At 40.1% G+C, this 25,396-nt stretch overlaps 1 long non-coding RNA gene across 1 annotated transcript in view; it reads right to left on the bottom strand.

The window, feature by feature from the left end:
• LOC131443252 (uncharacterized) overlaps nt 1-25,396 on the bottom strand; it is a 145,156-nt gene that overhangs the window by 94,147 nt on the left and 25,613 nt on the right. The window contains exon 2 of the long non-coding RNA XR_009233588.1: nt 3,914-3,967. This is a non-coding gene — a long non-coding RNA (uncharacterized LOC131443252). The remainder of the gene's footprint in view (nt 1-3,913; nt 3,968-25,396) is intronic.

Raw genomic sequence — 25,396 nt, 5'->3', positions numbered from 1 at the left:
TCGTGGTGTGCGTACATTAAGGCGGAATTACCTTCAGAGAAGTGACTCATCTCATCACCGAGGAAACTGTTAATTACTAAAGAATGAGAGAAATGCTCCCAGGGGCTTTTTCACAGAGCAAATTAGTGGGTTAGATAGTGGAGTAATTTTTCCTCCCTCACATTCATACATACAGCACACACACACACAAATCTGTGTCCGTGTGTGTGTCCTTGCAGTCACAGCTGTGTCACAAGTCTGTTTCACCCCCGCCGAACCTTTGCTTTCAACCATTGTGTCCTCTCTTTCCAATTTCAGTCAGAGCCCCACAGTGGATAAAAGCCATTTTGCAAACTGCTGAGTATATCAGACTTCTGCAAGGCTACTGAGGACCCAAACTCAGCTCATCAGAAAACGCTCCCGGAGGATTTCAGACAGGCTGAGACAGGGATTGGTCAATTTACACCTGGAGAAGGTGTTTCACACTTCTGTCTCTTCACTTCACTCTGGCTAAACTGCTCTATTAAGAACATTATGGATGAGTTATTTCAATTTTCTATCACTTACAGAGCACATATATATGTGGATGGTTGAGATGGCTGTTTTTTAAGCAACACATTTGGTGTTTAGTATTATGGCTCAAGGGATGCTGCTCTCTGGTCCAGACTTAAATATCTCTATTGGATATATTACCATGAAATACTGAAGAGGCATTTGTTGCTTCCAGGTGATGGAGCAATATGATCCCCTCACTTTTGAAATGCTTGTTTTGGTCATCCTCTAGCTTTGCCACTACCAACATGGAAAACATTTTCACTCAACCTGTGACATATTCCCGGCTCTGCTAATCTACATGCCAATGTGTCCCCGGGCAAGACACGCAATCCCACGTTGCTCCTGACGGCTGTGCCGGCAGCGTGTGACAGGTTATGAAAGATGAGTGATAGAAAATGTGCTGCACATAGATTTACATTTAAGCACTTAGCAGACACTTTTATCCAAAGGGACTTAAAAAAGAGGAATAAGCTACAAGAAAGAAAGAAAGAAAGTGGACTGACAGAAGGTGAGAGTGCAGAAGTGGATCCAGGTGCAGAAGGAGATCATGCAGGGGAGGGGGTAAAAGGTAAGTGCTAGGACAGAAGATGCTCTTGGAAGAGCTGGGTCTTCAAGAGCTTCTTGAAGATAGACACAGATGCCTCTGTTCTGGTAGCACTTGGTACGTCATTCCACCAGCATGGAATGACACCCGAAAAGACTCTGGATTGTCCAGACACATACATGTGCTGTATGAACATGTGAGTGAATGGGTGAATGGCAAAACTGTAGTGCAAAGCAGCTTTGAGTGGTCATCAGGGCTATAAAAACGCTTTATAAATACAGACCATTGTATATCTCAAAGGATGGTCAGGTCTGATAGTGTTGCTTAATCGAGCCCATTTTCAGATGGACACAGGATACAAATAACGTTAAGTCAAGTCAATTTCATTTACATAGCCCAACATCACAAACACAATTGGCCTAAAATGGCTTCAAAGTCAGCACGTGATACCCTCTATCCTTAGACCCTCACATCCAGTGAGGAAAACATTCCCAAAACTTTAACAAAGAGTGGAAACATAGAAAATACAGAAAGTGACAGAATTTCTAACAACAGCTAAAAGAAAGACTGATGGTTATAATAACTGTGACCTTTACTGGTTGTAATATTAATATCAATATAAATATTAGAGTAACTAAACCCAGGTTAAAAGTGTACAAGGTTATCTAGCAATATTACTGACTGATCCAGGTCCAACTCTTGGTAGTTTTGTGTAAAGTATTTGAATTGAGTATTTTGTGTTAAAAATGGGCGTATGTACTGCCTTCTCTGGCTAAACACCTCCCATTACATATGAATTTTCGTATTAACTGGGCTGTCATCACTGTCCCGGTTCTCCGTCAATAACTGTCCTCCTCTAGCCACCCCCCCACTCACCGATAACTCCCTGCCCACTTTTTGTAGATTTTTAAAATCAGGCATTGGGCGGAGTCAGCTTCAGAACAGGGGTTTCGTTTCTCTTTAATAAGGATGTGTGGACACAAGGCTGTGGGATGTTCTCAGATGCAATTCCCGAAAGTTACGCACTGCAGCTTTAATAAGCTGGCACATACTGTAAGTGTATGTATAGTTTGTATCTAACACTTAAGAGGGATATTCTCCATTATGTCTGTCTCACTCAGACACTGACTGTATTAAAGTTACTCAGCAGTGGTTGTTTGGGGGGGGGGGGGGAAGAGAGACTGCTCTAAATCACTCTTCCATTATAATCAGTCCAGCTGCTGATACTATTACCACAGATGGGCTCTTTCATCACTGTGTTTTTTCTCCTTTCCTCATACCATTATTCCCCGTCTACCACTGTAGACCCTTCATTTCTACCCCCAGCTGCTTCATGATTACATTTCTTCTCAGAATCCCCCACCCACACACCCCAGCACCCCACACACACACACACACACACACACACACACACAAAGTACATCTCCCTTTTCCCATGCCTATCTTACACACACACACACACACAAAGTACATCTCCCTTTTCCCATGCCTATCTTAGATTTTGATTTGGGTTTGACCGGGGCATGTTTGCTCTCCTCCTTCTACTCAGCAGCCGCCAACAAAAAAGAGCAGCATGGTTGATTATTGTTTGCAAAGTGTGTGTGGGAGGAGAGAGCTAAGACAAAAAAAACAGGCAGAGATTCTGAGGATTTATTTAATGGACAGTAGCTCCTGGTGGTATGTTCAGTTTGTCTGTGTGAGGCAGGAGGGTTCAGGATCCCACTGTGCTGCTCCAGTGTAATGAAGGTGAAATGCTGATTCATCCATTCAATGTCTATTCACTTGTTCACCACACTCAGTACCCACTGTGCAGACAGACAGGCACAATGGAGAGAAAGTGATGGGGCTTTGAGACAATTTGCATGAAAGTTCCACTTATGTATGCTATGTTTGCAAATGTAACATTTAATTGGAATTGCATAGCATTTGCCGTGCAACAATGTTATGAAGTGCTGTAATTAAGATGGAAGTCAAGGAGATCACTCGTGTCTGGGATCATTTGCTTGCTTAAATGTGCCAAGAAAGGCGAGTGGTGAGATTTATACTGCGTCTGTGCCCATTTGCAATTTGAGTGCTCACAAAAGGTGAAAAAAAGAAGAAAAAAAGTCTGATTACTGTTTGCATCCTGTTTGAAAACAAATTGTGCGAGCAAACTGGGCCAAAGCAGTCACACAAACCCATTTTGGTCTTCTTTTATATCCAAACAATGACCTTTGTGCCAACCTTGCCAACTCCAGAACCAATCAGGCAAACTGTTGTCTGGTGGGTCTGCTGTCTGTTTCTGTGTGTCTGTGAGTGCTGTTGCCCTTTTCGCACACAATTGCACTTCCATTTGAAGCAACTGATTGCTGTGTCTATGCCCAAGGGGTCCTGTGGAAGAGACATTCAAAGCCATGCCCTTCTACTCATTTTACGGCCCGCAGACCACGGCACCATTGAGTGGACACCTGCGACAACTAGCGCTGGATACCACAATCTTGTAAATCAAACACTGCCGACTCTTTTTTGACCAGGCATCAAGAACCAAAACACAGCCAAGATGAGGCCCCAAGTTACAAAACATGCTTCACACTCGTCTACCAGGGGTGACAGGGGGGAACGGTAAGCAGCTCAGCAGAGTACTCGAAATCTGAGGGAACTTTGTTTTGTTTTTTGTGTCAGTTTTATCTCACAAGGAAGACGAGAGAGACAAATGTGCAGGGACACTGCTTCAAATAACACATAACTGAACCCTTATCCTTATCGTACATGTAAATGGAGGATTTACTGAGAGCACAGCCAATATCTTTGCTAAGAAAGAAAGAAAGAACGAAAGAAAAGAGAGTTACAAAGTACCTTGGACATGATCTGCAATCACTTGTTATCCCTTGTAGTAAAGGACACCATGTCCTGCAGAGAGACAAAAAAAACAAAGAGGGAGATGCGATGAGGAAGATTAGAGGTGAACAGAGAGAGAATCAGACACTGCTGGGGAAAAAAATGAGAAAAGTTAAAAGGGAAAGATAACACTCAATAGAATATTCATGAACACTGCCTCATATTCATTCATGATCTGCTGCTGCTGCTGGTGATGATGATGATGATGATGATGATGGGACCTTGACACTGCCCTGCTTTCTGATATACGTGCGTACATGTTCTCACACCCACCCTGACATGGTTCCCTCATCAGCCCCAGCACCCCCTCACCACACTAATACCCCACCTCCTGCACTTGAATCCCCAGCTGTAGGCATCTCAGCTGAAGCCTCCGAGGCTCCTGAGCTGTAGTACTTGCCGTGTGTAATGTGATCAGGTCGGAAAAGAGCCCTCCACCATGGAGGACGGCTCGCTGTGGAGATAAATGTGACTCAAGGGAAGTTACACTTCTCACTCCTACATTACTGAATGTGTGTGTGTATACGCTCAGATGGAGGTGGAAGAAACACAAATAAACCGGTAGAAACCATGACCAGGGCAAAATGCAGGAGGAGGACTTCCTGTAGTGGCAAAGATTTTCTTTCATTAGTTTGTTCGTGAACTGAGACTTATTGTGAATATTTTTTTTTTTCTGCATGTGTGTGGTTGTGAGGATGTACGTTGACCTTGACTTTTGTCTCCACTTCCCTTAAAACCCCTTAAAAGGCCGGCCCACATTAGTCGAAGCTATAGAATCTATTTTCCATGAAAATGACTGGAGTCATTTTCATGGAAAACTCACTGTATGGTTCTGAAAATAAATAGAAAAACAACAAAAAAAATCATTTGCATTATTCATGATGCAATGCACTGTTCATACTGTGACCTTCACTTTGTCACTATGTCAATATACAGTGTATATATATGTGTATATACATATATATATATACACACACATATATATATATATATATATATATATATATATCTTCTTCTTCTTCTTCTTTTCCTTTCGGCTGCTCCCTTCAGGGGTCGCCACAGCAAATCAACCTCCTCCATCTCACCCTGTTCTCTGTATCCCCCTCTCTCACACCAACTAACTTCATGTCCTCTTTCACTACATCCATATACCTTCTCTTTGGTCTTCCTCTGGACCTCCTGCCTGGCAGTTCCAACCCCAGCATCCTTCTACCAATATACTCACTATCCCTCCTCTGTACATGACCAAACCATCTCATTCTGGCCTCTCTGACCTTATCTCCAAAACATCTAACATGTGCTGTTCCTCTGATTGACTAATTCCTGATCCTATCCATCTTCGTCACTCCCAAAGAGAACCTCAACATCTTCATCTCTGCTACCTCCAGCTCTGCTTCCTGTCTTTTCCTCAGTGCCACTCTCTTTAGACCATACATCATCGCTGGTCTCACCACTGTCTTGTATATCTTTCCTTTCATTCTGGCTGATACTCTTTTATCACACATTACCCCTGACACTTTTCTCCACCCATTCCAACCAGCTTGAACACGTTTCTTCACCTCTTTTCCACATTCTCCACTGCTCTGGACTGTTGACCCTAAATACTTAAAATCCTCCACCTTCTTTATCTCCACTCCCTGTAGCCTCATGGTTCCACTTGGGTTCCTCTCATTCACACACATATATTCTGTCTTGCTGCGACTAACCTTCATTCCTCTCCTTTCTAGAGCATATCTCCACCTCTCGAGCTTTTCCTCCACCTGGTCTCTGCTCTCACCACAGATCACAATGACCATCTGCAAACATCATAGTCCATGGAGATTCCTGTCTAAACCTCATCTGTCAGTCTGTCCATCACAACCGCAAACAAGAGGGGACTCTGAGCCGAACCCTGATGTAGTCCCACCTCCACCTTGAACTTCTCTGTCACACCTCACCGCTTGCTCACAGTTGGCATACATGTCCTGCACCAGTCTAACATACTTCTCTGCCACTCCAGACTTCCTCATACAGTACCATAGTTCCTCTCTCGGCACCCTGTCATAGGCTTTTTCCAGATCTACAAAGGCACAATGCAGCTCCCTCTGACCTTCTCTGTATTTCTCTACCAGCATTCTTAAAGCAAATACTGCATCTGTAGTACTCTTTCTAGGCATGGAACCATACTGTTGCTCACAAATGCTGACTTCTGCTCTCAGTCTAGTTTCCACTACTCTTTCCCATAACTTCATTGTATGGCTCATCAACTTTATTCCTCTATAGCATGGGTGTCAAACTCTGGCCCGCCGTGTAATTTCATTTGGCCCTTGAGGCAATATCAAATTAACATTAGAGCTGGCCCGTCGGTATTATACAGCGGCACCGCCAACTGCAAACTGAGCAGTAAAAAGGCCTGAATGGTTGATTTATTCATTGTTATTTTATTTTCAAATTTATTAGCATGTGGAAAAAGTTAATGTTGATATTTACCTCAGAAGGCTGCAAATAGAAAAGAGGCATTCAATTTTTATCCATGCATTATCTACCGCTTATCCTGTATTTAGGGTGCATTCCATTTTTATTTAAATTTTATTTGATATGCCATTGATATTTTTTAATTATTATTATTATTTGAAACTCGATTTTGCATGTCACTTTAAAGTTATATAAGCCTTGCTTGTTCAATATTCAATGCAAAACTTGTTTGGGTCCCTATTAAAAGGTTAATTTGTTCAACCATGGCCCGCGGCTTTGTTCAGTTTTAAATTTTGGCCCACTCTGTATTTGAGTTTGACACCCGTGCTCTATAGTTACTGCAATCCTGAACATCTCCCTATATATACACAGTATAAATACATATACATATATATATATATATACATATATATATATATATATATATATACATATACATATACATATATATATATATATATATATATATATATATATATATACATACATACATACATATATATATACATATATATACATATATATACACATATATATGTGTTAAAGTTATGATTCGATTGTATCATGATACCTGGGGGCCGATTTGACTTCAGTTCAGATTTATAGTAATTTGATTGCATTGCAGCTGCCCCTGCTAATAATAAAATAAATCCAATCAGCCAAGAATAAAATTAAATGTTTTGAGCACTGCCTACTTAGTGTATTCCCTGAGTAGGCAGTGTTGAAATAACATAAATTTAAAAATGCAGGACCAAAATGAAAAAGAGCCTCTCAAAACATGACACAGCACAAAATGTGACCCGGTTTCAAATTTACAGATAATTTGTCTTTTCAAAACCCTGGATCGCACATAACACTGAAAAACAAAACTTCCACTACTTTAGATTTTTGGCTGTTTCTCCTCATCAAGCCAGAAGAAATATCCCAATAGCGATGGGACAATATACAATATTGTCGCTCATAAACAAAACACTTACAATACATGAATCATGCTCAATTTCCTGTATACCTCCCAACATACAGTCCTAGTGATTCTGTTGGGATCACAATGGGGAGCCACATCTATCCTCATGATTTATTATATCTCAAAGTATTATTTATTTATGATTAAACTTCCTTATTCATCGATAAAAGTTACATGAATCCCATCTACGATGTCCATGACCACAGTCAGTGCACACCCCTTTATCTTTAACACCAAACATTCTTTGGTGGTGCAGTATGCAAAAAAAACAGCATACATGCACAAGGTTTCAACTTTATTACACAGCATGTAATCACATTTTGAACACCAAGACTATTTAAAAGGGCATGTTGTGTTCTTTTCGAGCAGCAGCATCATTATAATTAATATTTCCCTGAGCAAAGCAACATAACATTTTATAGATCTTTAAAATAATGATTAAAGTGTGTAAAAAATAATAAAGGGGCAGCAGAATTACCAAAATGATTGCATATTTTAAAAGTTGGACTTGGAACATAATTCAAAATATGTCCAATGTCAGCGGATAAGTGTGTCTTTTATGCAGCGAGGTGGAACCACAGGTGTGAAGGTATTATTTTCCTCCACAAAGGAGGTTATTATTTAGCCTGCATTTGTCTGTGTGTGAGCAGCAGAACTCACAGAGCAAAGAATTTGGATGAAATCTTCTCATTATGGCACCAAGGACTAAAGTAGTGGATGTTGGTGGTCGTCTGGATACGGATGAACCATTTTTATGACCCTGAACATAAAATCCTTTTGCCAAAACTAATTGGCTAATTTTGCCAAAATAACCAGATATTCAAACTCATATCTGGCGAGAGTGTTGTCATTTTATTTCATTTCATTTCCTTTCATGCCCTTGCATGACTGGAAAGATAATGTTTTGGGTTGTTTCTTTTCCCCGTAAAGAAAACCAAAGTCTGCTGCCTTACCAATACAACTCAACGATACATACAATGTTGTGGGTGCCCAGTTTGAAATGAGCATAACATCATGAATTCCATCAATGACACCTCTCGTCGTGTCCTCTTTATGACACACTTCAGTGCCTCTCTCTTTCGGCGTCTCTGCTTTCACTCTTACTGCGCTTTGGTACAAGCACCATTCATGCTGCATTATGTCCACACATCACCATGGTAACTGGCAAATAGAGCATCATTCAGCTTGTGTCACAGACATATTTACAAAATATTCAGGCTCTGGGGAAAATGCCATTCAATTATCACAATCACATTGGAGTTAAAGGGGCATTGCTTCATAACTCTACTGGTGCTACTGCTTAACTGATGGACTCAAAAAGTCTGTTATGAACAGCAACGATTATATTTAAACAATTCAAACATCCAATCACACATAACGTTAATATTTAGTAAGGGATAATATTAAATTTAATAATTAAAGTTATAAAGTTAATTGGGATAAGTCTGTAGGTCTACTTTTAAATCAACACAATGTTGGATTTCAACCTTCTCCAAGATTCATTTGAACAACAGGGTGAATGGCAACCCCCTTCAAAGCCTGAGCAGGTCTGCATCGCCTGTATTGGCACCAGAGCTGGGCAGCCCGTGACCAAGTGGAAAGGGAACTTGGCTTGTAACCAGAAGGTCGCTGGTTCAAGTCCCAGAAAATGTTTTATTTTCGTGCTGAATTCTGTTGAATTTACCCCCCCCCAAAAAAACTCCAACATTCTACTTTACGGCATATGTCACACACCCATGGGATAATCCTCATGACATCAGTGGATGGATATCTTTTATCCATATAAAACTATTTCCGTTTTGGTGAAAATGACACAATCCCAAAACACACGTGCTGTGAAGTGACTGCACAATAAATGAATGAAAATGATGGGCTGAAAGAAGAAATGAGCCAAAGTAAATGTGAAAGGAGCAGCAGGTAATAGCCAGATTTCCTCCAAGTGATGTTAGCACATTAGCTTAACTAGATTTTAAAAAAAAAGTACTGCTTCATTGCCCTTAAAAAGGGTATTATGTAGCAACCTGTTGGCATTACTTCTGTTTGCATTTAGCAAATAGTTTGGACTTTCTCTAATCGCACAGCTGTGAGGCATTTTTCCTCCTCTCCTATTTTGTTTAAGCCAAAAAGACGAAATTAGCTGCTAGCAACTCATTTGAAAGATGAATTTTTAAAATAACTGGCTTGAGCTCTTTGTGCTTTGTAATTATACTGAGGAGAGTTTGTGGTGAAGACAAACCTGGAGTTTGCTCTCCATCGACCGTAGAATTAAAATATGAAACTGAAGTAACGTTTTGACATTAGTTGTATATTAAATAAGTGTATTTGTCTCTGTATGTTGGTGATACATCCACCACACCTCCCCCTGTGACCCTCACAAGTGGTATGAATAAATAAAACTCTTAGGCTGCAATTAGATTTGTTGTTTAAGCAACACTATGACTATACACTGTAATTATTTCTTTTATATGCATTAGAACACCTAATTAATGTTGGCTAAAGATCAAGTTTCAGTCACATCATCCAAATCCAAATGCCAATGATCACAGCATTTGACAGACATAAACACCACAAAGCTGGTGGTGCCCTGAGACTTCTGCACAGTAGTGTATTTCATGAATGTATTATAATAATCATTATTGTTGATGTTTTTGTTGCATGGCAGATGGCTGCACATCTTTTGAGTCGGGTTCTGCCTCAGATTTCTTCTTGAGTGATATGAAGGGAGTTTTGTTTTCTTGGCTTTGACACCAAATGCTTGCTCATCGGGAGAACTGTTGGCTTTCTCTTCTACTCGCTGTATAAAATAGACGTTTATTGCCATGTTACAGAAAGTGCATTCAGTAGAATGTATGCTGTGATTTGGTGCCCATACAAATACATGAGCACAGATTAAACAATGCAGCAGTGAGGGGGAAATATTTGAATTTAGATTCCCAGTGTTCCCTTAAAAAAATTGATCTTGTCAAATATGTGTGCAGCTGTCGTCACACAGTGGGTATTTTCTCTTCACGGACAGAGAGGAAGTGACACACAGTGCCAGTGAAGAATCGCACAATTTGAGCTTGAATTCTCGCTTGTGGTATCAATACCTGTGTGGGGGGAAAAAAGGATCATAATTGCAGGTTTTGTGTCCAGTTGACATTTTGCTGATTGCACAGGCTCGTTTGAGATTACAGCCTGTGGCAGAGATGTGATTGATTTGCTGTGAGAGTGGGAACAACATCCATCACCACCACGCTCAAGCAGAGCAAGTGAGTCTGTTTATTAATTGATCAAACTGAGATGTCTTGAGCAGGCTTCTACTGCTGCTATATGTCAACTTTTACACCCGGCCCCTGTGACTCCTCCGCATTGAAATGCACATGAGTGGCTGAAGGTTTATCCCTGATTTGAGCTGTATCTCTGCCAGGAGCCCTGCCTTCACTCGTCTCCTTTCTCCCTCAGAGAAGTTCATGAGATCGCGAGGCGAAATGGCTCATTTCTGCTGAGGCTGATTAAAGTGGAAGCCAAGTCTGTGGCCTTGAATACTTCACACATTAGCTCAGGTGTACATTTTGTTAAGAAGTCATTCTAGCCTGTATCATTAAACAGCCCTCTTCAATCTAGCGATGGATCCCTGACCAACAACATCCTCTTTTGGAAATACAATCTCTCCGAGTTCAGCCCAATTAATTCCCCCTTTTTAAACTTTGTAGAAAGTTTGTAGCTACTTTGCATTCCAAATCAATTAATTGGCTAGATTGAGTGCTTTAAAAACAATCTTCTTTTAATTGTTTCTCTTTGATTCCCACTAAAGCAGGGGCTGTAATTAAAAGAAACTGACACTGGGGAGATACATGGAGCTAAATAGCCAAAGTAAGTTCTAACACATTGAGGAAGTAAAGGCATTAAAGCCATTTCCCGGCCCTTTGCCTACATCCATAATGACAACTTCCATTCTTCCCTGTACCTGACATGGACAGTAGGATATAATTCCATATTTATATTTAGAGAAATAGTGTGTGGAAAGTCATTCACCCAGACAGAATGCTTGTCAGCAGGGCAACAAAACAAATAACATAAACAATGTACTTTTCCTTGCCCTGCAGCCTGGGAATAATCCATCATGAAAACTTTACCACTGGGACAACAAAATCTGAGATCATCAAGAAACAAATGCACACCGGAGCTGAAATGTGAACTGTTGCAGCTGCAGCAGAGAAAAAAAAAAAGAAAAGAGAAGAAGGAAAAGAAATATCCTCTTGGACCGAGTTTATTTTATCTTCATATGTTCCCGCGGTAAACTCATTTAATGCAGTATTAAATCTGACATGAGTATCCCTGGGCAGCCAGCCACAAATCCAGGTCTATTTTCTATGTTACACAGATAATCATGTTCACACAGTGACAATATCCCTGACATGTTTTTTTTTTTTGCTCTTAACCATCATAGCAGTATTATCTATCTGGTGACCCAGGGTGACCTGCTCTGTTAACAGGTTATGATGAAAAGTGCTGAGTGGCCTTTTTCCCCCCACAAATGGGATTTCCTTATCTCCAGTCGGAGTGTATTCTGTCATCAGCAATAGATGACTCTCTCCATTTTGCTCTGTAATTCATTTCCTGGCGTTCTCTTCGCTTTCTCTTCTCCCTCTTTGACAAGGTGAGGTAGATAAAATTGCGCGAGCCCGCTGTTTGCCGATGGCCGCTGAGGATGTCGGCTTCATAAGGACAGATAATGTAAAAGAAACAGGCTTCGGCCGATGACTCAAAAAAAAGGTAAAAGTTGGACATAGAAATGAGGTTTACAGATTAAATCCAAGTGTGACTTTATAATGAAATACCGCTGCACACTTACACATTCATTTACAGAAAAGTGTAGAGAATACAAGTACACACACACACACACACAGACTTGAGGATATTGGCCTATAGTGGCTGAAAACCTCTGGGCCCTCTGCTAGCAGACAGACAGACGTTTCATTATCCCCATAAACAGCAGCTCTAAATGGCAGGTGAAGTAAGGACACACGCTGAACAAATTGTTCGGTGTCCATTCGTCTTTTCTTAGAAATCAGCATTTATCTGCAACTTAACAATCCGTCTGTTTTTGGAAATGTCAGTGTGGAAACGATCGAGGGGAAGGCTGCTGTTGTGATTTTTGTATTGATTTAAAGAGAGAGACAGGAAACCTTGAGAATGATTTTTATTTTTTTATTTTTTTTTGCTCTTGTTTTTCATTTGGTTTTTTTTGGAACAAAAGGATGTGTCAAGTATTTCTGGGCTCCAGGCAGACAGGAGAGACACACAAAAAAAGGTGATAAATGAACAAAGATTGCTTTAATACTGGGAATATATAATGTTCTTTCCCCCTCTCTCATGTTCTCGGCAGGAGTGCATTTCATCATGCTCGCACTCCTCCTGTTGCCCATGACGCGGCGTACATGTTGAAGTTAGCGGTCAAGGTCATGAGTGAGTCACCACACCTCCTCCTCGCACATTTTTTTTCCCCCATTCTTTAATGATGCGTGCATACACCTGCCAACAGACAGGGTGAGAAGATTGAAAAATCATCATCTCTTTTCCTGACCTCCTCCCAGGCACTGGCACTTTTAACTCCCCCTCTCCACCCAGACATTAACGTCAGCCCTAGTTTCCTCTGCTTTGTAATGTTGACTGTGTGCAATATCTTTTCTCTCCTCCTTGACATTGATTCAAGTGATTTAAATCCTCCAACTCGTGACATAAATTACCTGTAATTTACAGCCGCCCCTCTATTTCACTCATAATATGCTCCAGTGAGAATTCAATATTCCTTCTGTCTTCCTCTTATTTCCCACTGTTCCATTCCTAGTTCTTTGTTCTCATCAAAATGCATCCTCTCTCCCTCTCTCTCTCCCTCTCTGTCTCTTTGCTCCTGTGCAGTAACTGCATTACGATTTATGGCCGTGGCTCTTCCTTGTATCAAAAAGAAAGCCTATGCAAGCACAGCGCGAACTTAAAGCCTAACACCTTCCTTTTGAAAGGATTCTGGGATGTAAAGCCGAAAATGAAGTGTCAGCCCTGCCACTTAAACGGACAAAGGCTGGATCCATCAATACTCAGCAAAAGATAATGCCAGCATACATCACACGGCAGAGATTTTATTATAATGCCCAAGGTATTTGTTCACTCTCTAGTTTGAATTCAGCAGCTCTGTCCACAAAGGCTCGTCAGCAGAAGAGAAAATGTTTTGCTGAAAGATATTGTCAAGTTTTTGGGGAGAGTTGTTTTCTTTTACTTTTTCTGTAATTTGCTGAAAAGGTTAAAAGCAATTTGCTGCTTGATTCACCTTGTGACAGCAGAAATCCTGACGATTGTTTCCCCCCGGAGGAGAAAATTCAAGAACGCATCAAAAAGCATCACATCACAGACATTTTTACTTCAAACATGCGGCTCACTCAGCGAGGGAAAAGGGGGTTGGACTGTGTCACAGCCCAGTGAGTGGAAAATGTCCTCTGTCACTTGAGTGTCTGCAGGTAGAACCCTTGCACATGCGGCACTTCAAGAATGGAGGTTCCAATCACCTCTGAAATGAAATTATGGAGCACTTCACACCTCGCTGGCATTTCAATGCTTTCAGCACTCGCTATGAAGGAGGTGAAGCTTAGACAGCTAGAAAATGACAAAGCACCTATAGATACAAAGAAGAAAAAAAAGGATGCGCATCAAGTATTCTTGTTACCTCTCTAACCCTTATATCGGTTCCATGCTTTTCTAACAAAATACTACTCCTCTTGGACTTGCTGTTTTCTTGCTGTTTTGCCCCAAAGTAAACAATTTCCAAACCTAACTGGTTTGGGATCAAGACCTGAGGTTATGGGCCACTATTTTTACATTTTGGTACAAAGCAGGATGAAACACAAGGGTGTTGGGAGCAGAAACGTTGTTTCTTATCACTGCAGTTGTTGACATAGCTGACATATAATGTGAGTGCAATTGGATTTGCAGTTACATATTAACTGTGTCATAGATTTAAAATGAGATGGAAAATTCGGGGCGAAAATATTAACAATATTATTCTTATCCCAATTCAAGGATGAGAACTGGAAAATGTAATTCCGATTTGAAAACGACCTACGAGTGTCAATGTTGTTTAACTGAGAAAAAGCACCTTGTACTGAGCTGGTGATCATGTGTATTTTAGAAAAAAAACTGGGAGGATTATTTTGTCAGGAAGTCCAATCAACAAAGACGGAGGCTGCAGATTTACTGAAGGACAGTAAGATTTGCTGGTTTGGTGAAACAGAAAATTGCTTTGCCGGTCTCATTGTAGGTTATTAGTACAGGTTACTGCTGCAGCTGATGTGTCCTTGGGGATTTTTTCATTGTGTATGTTCATCACGTTATCTCCTGGGTCTCTCTTTCGCTCTATAATATTGTAAAGTCTCACTCTTACTACGTAAAGTGCCTTGAGATAATGCATTTTTATGATTTTGGTGCTATGCCATGAGGAGTAGCTTGTGACATTTGTCAGCCAATGGCAGTGGATGATGTCATGGTTCATGAGTGCATCCATTGTCATGTGATTTTTAGTGACTTAGTGTCAAGTTTTAATGAAACTAAACCCCATTAAGTCTTGTGTGAACTTGGCGGTGTGTCATTTCCCTGTATCTCCCGTGTACAGAAATGTGTGCAAACTCTTGTGTCGCTCGTTACAAACACGTCATCACCTCAGGGAACTTTGGTTCAATCCTGATGTTGCGAGAATAAAGCTCACATAAGCTTTGACTTTGCACACAAGAAGATCAGTTCCCTCCGAAGAGACGCGGTCTTCGTTTCTAAATTCGCAATTCTCCAAGGTGCAAGCACACCTCGGGAATGGAAGACGATACGCCGATTTGTTTATTGCACGTTCTGCCCCAAAACACATCCATCATCCGTAAACTGTGAGAGTAGATCCCAAAGTTTTGACAGAGTGCTGAGAGATAACTACTGCTTTCTGCACAGAAACTGAGGAAGGGGACTCTAAATGGAACTGTGATGAGAGTCTACAGTTTTCTTCCAACATGCTCCAGCAACTGAAAACAGAAAAAAGTGTCTCCAATATTTCCTTTGACTGATGAAAACACTATAAAAATGATCAAGGCCGAGACAATTCCCTGACCTCCAACTATTGATTAAAAGAAAGCACGTCTCTTTATAGAGTAAAGAATAAATTTCCGGCACAGAGATGGAGATGCAGCCAAGTTGGATATTGTGATCAAAGATGAGCAGAAGATAAGAGAAACAGCCCTGTTTAAATAAACATTGCCGTTACAGAATGGGGACAGTACACTGAATTTAACAGATCTCTTTAAATGATAATGATATTTGGAAGCACGTTCCACCTCACAAAATCCACAAAAACAGTCTAGACAGATTAATACAACCATATTAAAGTTGTCTGCAGACACCTGTAAACAAAGTGCTTATCATTTCTATTTTCATTTAGTTTTGACCTGTAATTTCTTTACTTTAATGAAGTAAAAAAAAAAAGAAAAGACAAATGAGGCAACAATGTATATGTTCAACCAACGTAGAGGAAAAAAATGCAAACATTAAATTTTCATCTCGATGATGTCTTTTATTTTTAATGACTACAATATTCCTCCAAAAAGAAAAAAAATAAACAAGGGGGTGTTTTTTTCTGACCTGCTGACTTTGTTTTTGTTTATTAAATATTTGATGTATAGTTCTGTGCAGTCAGATGCATTAAAGTGATGAAACCTCTCAGGTCAATATCTGGCAGATGTGGAGTTTCATTGCACTTAAAAGTATGGCAGTAACACAACAGATGAGGATTTCACCCTTTTACGTCTGGCAACTTAAACACCTCTCCGTCTGGATCACGGTTGATTGAATTGCTGACGTGTTGTGCGCGTACATATGTGCGTGCTTAGAGTGAAAAAGTGAATTATATAGTTGAGGTGTTTATTGATATTGTAAGACTAGGTTTCCACACACACACACACACACACACACACACAGCAGCCTGATATTGTTACGCTTTACGACTGGCAATCAAGCTCCTTGGAGAGCCAGAGCTGGTTTCACCACCAAAGGGATTAAAGTGAATGTCCAATTTAGGTTTTTAATATTCTACTGTTGTAGCCATAAGTAACAGCTCAATGTCAGTGTATTTTCTTTATTTAATTTGTCTTCCACATCTTCTCTTAAATAAGCAATAACACCTTTTCCTTTACCCACTCGTAAAGTCATTCCTTTATGACTCGTGTGTGTCATTGTTCTTTTTTATTTTCAGCTAAATGTCGATTGATTTCATCCCGATTCCTTCACCATTTCATTCTAGGAGTTATGGAGACGGCAATTGCTTCTAGCTTTCTCTAAAAAGAGATAGAGTATTCACAGTCATGGATTCCTCTACTATGTGGTGACCCCATCAAGAGTTCTTTGGTATGATGAGCATGTCATGTATGCACTGAAACCTCCACTAACTGCGGATGCACTTGTGCACTTGTGTGGTATGTAGGGCTGCACCTAAGAAAACTGTGTGTGTGTGTGTGTTAATGTTCAAATATATTCTAACATTTTCCGGGTCATTATATATTGGTTCTAACTTATTTTGGAAAAAAGTGACAGCCCTAATGTAAGCTGAGCCTCACGTACCATGGCGCCGCTTCAGCAATGCATGAACATTTATAGAGGAAACACGTTTTGGATGATTCAGACGCACCTCGATCGATGTTTTTTTTGTGCAGTTCATAATCCGACTAGTCATCGACAACTGTAACGACTGATGAAATAGTCATTAGTCGCAGCCATAGTGGCATGAGGTGAACTTGCAATACCCAAGATACACAAAACATGGGTCACGATCCATGTTTTGGATGTCTTCATTCCTGTGATAAGTGCCACCCCAAAGCGGTTCAAAGTACCGCAGCTGAAGAGTCCATATAAATACGTGTGTCAAAGAGTGAATTATTATTTTTTTTTTTATCCATTCAACGGCAGTGTTTATATAATCAAATCTCTCCCACCAGGATAATATACCGTGCTGTATAGATCATCATGAAGAGCGGGGGAGTTTCTCAGTTTTCGTTATGCACAAATATCGTTAGATGATGAGACTCGTCAGCGCGTAAAGCCAGTGATTGTGAGGCGTGATTTGAAACATGTTGATGCACCTGCAAATAAGAATAAGTGAGCGTGAGAATGACAAACCATTAGGTGATACTGAACTGAACTGACCAATTACTTACTAAACGAGCTTCTAAAGCTTGGTAGGCAGTTTAGCAAAATTAGCAAAAACAAAGTCTAACTATGGAACAATAAATACACCAGCATCTTCAGCTTCACAAAGAGCAGGAAGCTTTTGAATGAACTGAATGTCTTCACCCTGTCATCCCTCATCAACACTTCATAGACAAAATGATTCATTAAAGATGTCGACCGACAGAAATTAACGCCTGAATCAGTGGCTTTCCCACTTCTTCCCAATTACTTGCAAGCACAAAACAAAATGTCTGTCCCTCCCTGTGTGAAATCTATTACCACAAACACATCAACAGGCTTGATAAAGCAATTCACTTTTATTAGACAACATTGGTGCCACTTATCCTCCAGGCTAAGATGTACGTCTAGAAAACAGTTTGCTTCAGCTTTTACTTTGTCTTACCGAAAAGCCAAAATGCAAAGCAAGCAGCAAGAAGTTTAATTTTTATTAGTGTCCTGGAGCGATGTTTGATGTGATTTTAGTTAACACTTTAGCAAATGTGTTTTAACATCTTTTAAAGTGGTTTTAGCAAAAGTATTATGATTCACTCCGACAAGCCAAATGCTTCTGCTCTGACTTTATGCAAAGCAGACAGACACATTATGCTCTATCTATTTTAAAGAAGCACAAAATGTCGAGCTGGGCTTTCGGTGGTGGACAGGATGGTAAATAGTAAATGCCTCTTCCAGACTTTAGAATTGCATTGCAGTTGTAGTATCTGTAATCTGCTGATTTCAAAGCCAGAAAAGTAAGGGGCGACTGACATTGCCCACTTATTTTTAGTTTAGTTATTATTAGTATATATAAGTTTATTTCAAACACGAATGAACAACAAATCCCAATAACAAAGAACAGAAAAATACTGCATCAAACAAACAGACACCAACAGAAGTTATACACCTTGTAATTAACACCCATCTGAATCCCTCTACCTTGTGAAAATAATCTCTTTATATAGATTTTTTGTACTGAGTTATGTTTGGACATTGTTTTAGTTCCACACTTAAACTGTTCCACGATTTCACACCACATAAGGATTAAGAAAAATGTCGTCGGGTTGTCCAAAAACGGTGCATCTTTAGATTTATTAACCCCTTAAATTGTAGCCCTTTTTCCCCCGGAGAAACACAAATGGGACATTTCTTCTCAAGAAAAACAAAAAGACAAGGACACAGCAGAGTCCAGGGTGGAGTAAATAAAGGATGTAAACATGAGATGGCATTCAGCTTGAGACTTTGTCACATAGACCTTTTACATTTTGATGAGAATAATAATAAAATATTATGAAGCAGGAGAATTTTGGTGAGCAATGGTTTGCATTCGATCAGATATTAATGGTCAACAAACAATGTATCCAAGGACTTTTGGCATTTAACCAATTTCTATTCATTCATTCATCTTTTACCACTTTATCTCCATATGAGGGCCGCGGGGGTCACTGATGCCAATCCCAATCTAGAAGATTAATGTAACCTTTCTTTCCTTTATGTATATGGATCGCCAGCTATTGACGGAACAATAAGAATGTGTGTGGACACAAACATGTCTCCAAACATATCAATTGGTCCAGGTTTCTGTCAGCTCAGTAAGCAAGACGGGATCCACTGGGGCCAAATTGTACAGATATTACGTTAATATCTAAAATTCACTCACACACAGTTAAGATTATGAGCACACACAACATTATAGTGATAGCAGTTTACCTTTATGTTGTGCCATATGTGGCAAATCCCTGGCTGTAACTCAAGGGGCTTGGGAGGCTTGCTCTCTGTTATTCTTGTAGAACAAGGGATTTTCAAAAAAGCATTTATTTGCTTTTGGAGTAATGCTCGGTTCACGGTGCGATTACGTATGCATGATTACTTCCTGCAATATGATGGATTTCACAGGTCGGAAATTTACAGCGCGCCGTCTAATGCAGGTTGACAGGAACGATTCCTCTTCATTAGACTGTTCCAACATTCCCGGTGACCCAAAACGCCTGTATCACACAACAGCAGAGAATACACAAGCAAGCGCGACGCACGTTTCCACTGCACGCTGGCTTCATTAACAGTGAGCAACCATGAGTAAGATATTACACCGGCTTCTATCCTTTCCTCCCACAGAGGAACACAGGGGCAGGTCATGTCATCAGGAGACTTCTTTAATCCACTCACAATAAATACGTGTGTCAAAATGTGCTTTAGTGTGACTGTGACTGTGGTTGTCAATCGACAAATGTGATCACAAACATGCATTGTGCGATACAAATGATGTGTGACGCTGCAGCAGTGAGAGAAAAATATGTGGATCAGTCCTTTTATAAGACAAAAAACCAATCTCTGAATGTGCTGTGTGCATCTTCAACTAATGTTCATAATGTCTGTATTTCAACTGTATGGTAACATGTGTCATATCTTTCAGAACAACCGCTTATGTGTTCACAATAATGTCACTTTTAATATGTGAATGCAACAAATTCATTACAGTTACAGTACATTTGTGTTTGTTTAACGTTCAAGATAACAGCTATAACTATAGCTCTATATTAAATATGCACTGTGAAATATCCTGAATATATATATTTAATTCCTTAGCTTTTGTTTCTCAGCTCATCCTTACACTGCAGAGACCGTTTAGGTGCCTATTGGTGGGTTGGTAATTGAGGATGTGGGGGTTAGAGACAAGTCCCCTCTGGAAATCCCCAGCAGATCGGCCATTATCCTACACTGAGGATTGGAAAGCTGCTCCACGGGCTGACATTTCCATTTATATCTGTCATGTATGGATCCCAAGAAATAGAGAGGAGAATAGACCAAGAAATAGAGAGGAACGAAGAGGCAGCAGTGGTTCTAAGCTTGTTCATGACTGTAAACACAATATTTGAAGTGCGTGTCTGCATGTGTGCACATTGAATTTAATTAACAGGTATATACATTTCAGGTTTCTGTCTTCGTGCCGTTGGTATTAGCAAAAGAAAATTAAAATTTCCACAGCCGAAGATAAATTATAATTTTTTCTTTCATTAAGATTAGAGCTCAATCATGTGCTGGTGTTGCACTGCATGGCTCAAAGCTTGGATTACATTTGTTTAGCAGCAGGGATGAAGGGTAAGCCTATTTCATATTTATTAAACCCTGTATTTTGACTGAAGAATATTCAATAATAGTCAGTGTCACGAATGCTGTCACGATCCAGCACTTTAAAACATGATTTCAAAGACGATATGTGACTTTAAAGCTAAACCTGTCAAACACAATTTAAAGCAATGATACAAAACTTTAAAAAAATCCAAGGTTAAGATTTACTATGGCTGGTTACACATACACAGACAAAATTCATTAGTAATAATCATGTCTTCAGGTGTTTTGTGCATAGAAATCCATTGCCTTTTGTTTCTAAAGTATAATTTATGCATACATTTCTTTCAATGTGCTCCCCCACAGACCTTTAATAACCCCATTTCTAAAGTTTCACATTTTTATAAAAACATAACGGGCCACAGGGTGTGAGCCACAGTTACTTTGTAGCTGGAACACAACGGTGCATGCATGTACTTGATTTAATGACCAACTGAGAATTTTAAATACACAGACTGTCGACCAAACGCCACATGACTGAGAGCTGGAGCGATGCTCTGTATCTGATTCTTTCAAAATCTAGCTAAGCACTACGCAGTATATCAGACAGAAACTTTAAACCAGGTGCAATAAAACCCAAGGGGCGAAACAATGAGGCAAGCTGAATTACATCCCGTGCTCGTCTAACATCTTACTCCTCATCTTGCTCGTCCTCGTACCACAACTGCAGTGACAATGATGGAGCAGACAGTCGGTCTAATGTTACTGCGAGCTGACAGGGACTGTGACAAGGCGGGCATCAATCAGCGTTTTATTGAGGAGGAAGGGTGAGAATTTCAAAAAGGTATTTTAAAAAGAGACTGTAATGTGCAACAAATGGAGCACACTTTATTCCAGCGGGGGGAAAACTGATAAGTGAAACATTCACATGGCCATTTCAACCAATTTATGAAGTCAAAGTAATATGGACTGATGTGTCACATCACTCCATATTTAATGCATGTGTTGACACGTGTCTGCCATTGCTCATGAAGTGCTCGAGTGTCAAACCGCGATGTTTACTTTTGCTGTGGACTGGCCATGGGTGGCGTGGTCTGTCCCAGACGGTGCAAGTGTCTATGTTGCATTATTTTTGTGTTAAAAAGGAAAACCAAACAAAAACAAAACAAATTACTGAGAGAGTGCACCTGCCTGTCGCTGTCTGTCACCAAGCATTGCTGAACCGTTGTCAGTCAATGCACGTAGAGCCCACTGTGCTGTCCTCGGGGCTAAAACATTATAATGCGAGTGGCAATTTTGTTTGGTTCTTCGGAAGATATTTGTCTGACAAAGTGGCTTCTCGGTACACTTTCTTGACTATTTGAGTTTATAGGACAGACTGGATATCAGATATTTTATTGGTTTTATCATTGGTTGCCCTCTCCTCTCCCTGCAGGAGATGTATAGTTCCCGCTGCCTCAAAAGACAAAGGACATATTACTAAAAGTTCCATTTGACCCCAGACACTCTATTTTGACTCTATATAGACAGTGCAGGTCAAACAGACTGCATACTTCAGAGCCATCAACACACTAAATGCCGTTTAAAGCAACCAGGACACTAATGTGAAATGTCTTCTTTATGTGTATGTGTACATGTTTCTAGAGTTCTCTAAATATATTTAAAAAGACTTTCTTATAAATCTTGATCTATTCTATGGTCTCCATTCAGGCCTTCTTCAACAGAATTTTGTAAATGATGGTGCCACTTAGAGATAAACAGACAATACAGCACAGCATCTGTAAAAGGTCGCCATTGTAAATGACAGGTTGCAGGTGACTTCTGTGAACTTCTGGGTGCCAAACCTCAACTGGTCTGTGTCTGATCAAACCACAAATCTTGAGGTTTCTAATGGCATGTTCGGTACCGCGTGCATCTCTTTCCATTTCCATTAGTACCAAATAGTACATACTATATTAGGAATAGTTCCAACAAAAACGGCCCCCTGTTCCATTTTTTTGTAAGAGAGTAATGCTACGGTGCAGGTGGCGCTAGACCCATGACAGTCAGCCGAAAGGGCGACAGAAAAGCGCCACTCTCTTGCAACCGGTATTTTTTCACTACAGCAGTCTATTCTCATACAACCTGGACTTCTTGTCGAGACAATCAGCCACAAACCGAGCAGAAAAAACAAGCTGATTCGATGTCCGATTCAATTGTCTGTTGCGTCGCGTTCAAAGTCACTATGTATCTCGATGACACGGCCATCGGCCACAGCGCACACCATTCCGAACCATACCGTACTGTACCAAACTGAACTGTACCATGATGGAAACACGTCTAAAATGCGAGTTCAGATTCTCGGGGGTAACATCATGACCTGTTGCCACCACAACAAACAAAAAAAAAGTCAGGCATATGAAATAGATGGCTCATAGCTTTTGAATAACATTGGGATTTCTAAAATATCTACAACACTTCTGCAGCTGAAATATGTGATTTGTCTTTGTTTGAAGCCCGCACCGTCTTCTTCCTCCCTCACTTCAATAATCTCACAGGTCTGAGGGGCAAAATGGATAAAGAGAAGATGACTATGCCTCCCTAAGGAGAGAGAGGTCTCACACAGACAAAAAAAAAAAACAAAGGCAAAAAACATCTAAACCAAAACATTTGTAATTTATTTGTGCCAGACAGCCACAGGTCCTGAACAGGAAGATCTATCCACTTGTCTTGGAGTAAAAGGCCCATGGGACCAGCACAGTGGTAGAATGAATAAGGTGTTGTGCCTGACACCAAGAGATTCCAGTTAATAAATGGTGTGCTTGATCTAGGGCTGACTGTGCAATTGTATTTAGACAGTCTGATGAATTGGGGAGCAGGAGTTGTCCTTCCTCTTTTCTCGAGCAGAGGTGATGATTCATGTCGGAAGCTTTGGTGTCGTTTTTAAACTGTGGGCTTGTCTGTTACGACTGTAAGACAGAGAGCCCTCACACCACTCATACAAAACAGTGTTCATTTTTCCAGGGAGAACATTGAATTAAAAAAAACGAACAAAAAAGTTGTAAATGAAACCCAAATATTACAACTTATTTTTAAATGTCTAAGTTCATTTTCCACAGACAAAGAATAGCAGTTAAAAATCAGATGCCACATTTCTTTTTTTTTTATTTTTCTATTTTTCCACATAGTAATTTATGCAGGGGTGTACTCGACCTGTTGCACTTGCACATTTTTAATGATGCTTTTCTCAGTGAATCTGTTTTTGCAATCGTGTCTTTATATTTAACGACAGCCACACAACAGTTCTGGAAAACAACTAAAACAGGCAGCAACCACATGGAATCGGCTTGAGCCATAGAAAACCATGACTTAATACAAAAAAAGATAACCTTACAAAAACACAAATTAAAGATCAGCACTAACTCTTATTGCGTCAGATTTAAATCACAGTTTCGTAGGAAATTTTTCAGAAGTGTTTGTACAATTGATGTGAAAACTACAGAAAAGTCAACTTGAGAAAGTTTAAACCCTGTACAAACCATTTTGTTTTCATTGCATTTAAAGGAATACTTCGATTTGCATTTAGCTTTGTATTACTAGAATAGGGCTAGTATTTTTCATTGTCTCCTTTGTTACGTGGCCACCGTGCGTGGAATTCGCGTTGCAGTTTCAAGCAAATTGGTGAAGCATTCCGCTCCTATTGAAATATGTGGCAGATTTGAATATGATTGAAAATACGGATGTCCCGATCTGATATTGATATCGGATATCGGCGGAAGTGAAAAAGTTGTATCGGGACATCCCTAATTGAAAATGTCTTACTATTTATTCTACATCCCTTTGCTACCAGGGTCTGATACTGGGTCTATTCAGTGATGCCAGTGCCCTAACGCCATGAGGCTATTGACTGTGGGCCGTTTCCTGAAGCAACGCCTGCAGGATTGTAGATTTATGGTGTGCATAAAAGGCTCCACATGTCTGCGAGACAGCCCTCTCACCGTCTGCACTGTTGGACAAGCCTCACTTTCTCACATCAACGTCTGCGAATCGGTGAGAGCAGGCCCGAGATCGTAGATGAACTGCATAGCACCACTTCAGATGCATGAATCTGTGTTAAGATTATTGCTTCAAGGCACATGGTGGAAGAGAGCAGATTGTCCCCTGTTATTCTGCCTCAAACAGCTGACCGCACATCTCCTTTAATTTCTCTCCAGCAGGGACGGTGAGCACGTGAAGGACGAGGTGTTCTGGTTCAGACGTAGCCTTGACAAACAAAATAAATAAAACAAAATGTATCTGAATATGTGAACATTGTTGTTTGGCATTTGTGTAAACTGAATGTTTTCTGAGTGAACAGTTGCCAAAGGGGTAAAAAAAAAGGTTAGGAAGTGTCTAGAGCCGCAACTAACGATTATTTTCATAATCGATTAATCGTTCGATTATTTTCTCGATTAATCGATTAATCCTTTGGTCCATAAAATATCAGAAAACCTTAAAAAATGTTGACTGGTGTTCGTCAAACCTGGAAATGATGATGTTCTCAAATGTCTTGTTTTGTCCACAAACCAAAATGATTGACTTTTAATAATTTCTTTGTTATTTAGAGCAAAGAAACGGAGAAAATATTCACATTTAAGAAGCTTAAACAATCATAAATCTTGTTTTAATCATGAAAAAAGCTTTGAACCGATTATCAAAAGAGTTGTCGATTAATTTAGTAATCGATTAATAATCGATTCATCGATTAA

This window comes from Solea solea, chromosome 17 (assembly GCF_958295425.1).
Source record: "Solea solea chromosome 17, fSolSol10.1, whole genome shotgun sequence".
Lineage (NCBI taxonomy): Eukaryota > Metazoa > Chordata > Actinopteri > Pleuronectiformes > Soleidae > Solea > Solea solea.
The sequence above is the reverse complement of the archived record's forward strand: the minus strand, read 5'-3'. Positions and strand labels throughout refer to the sequence as shown.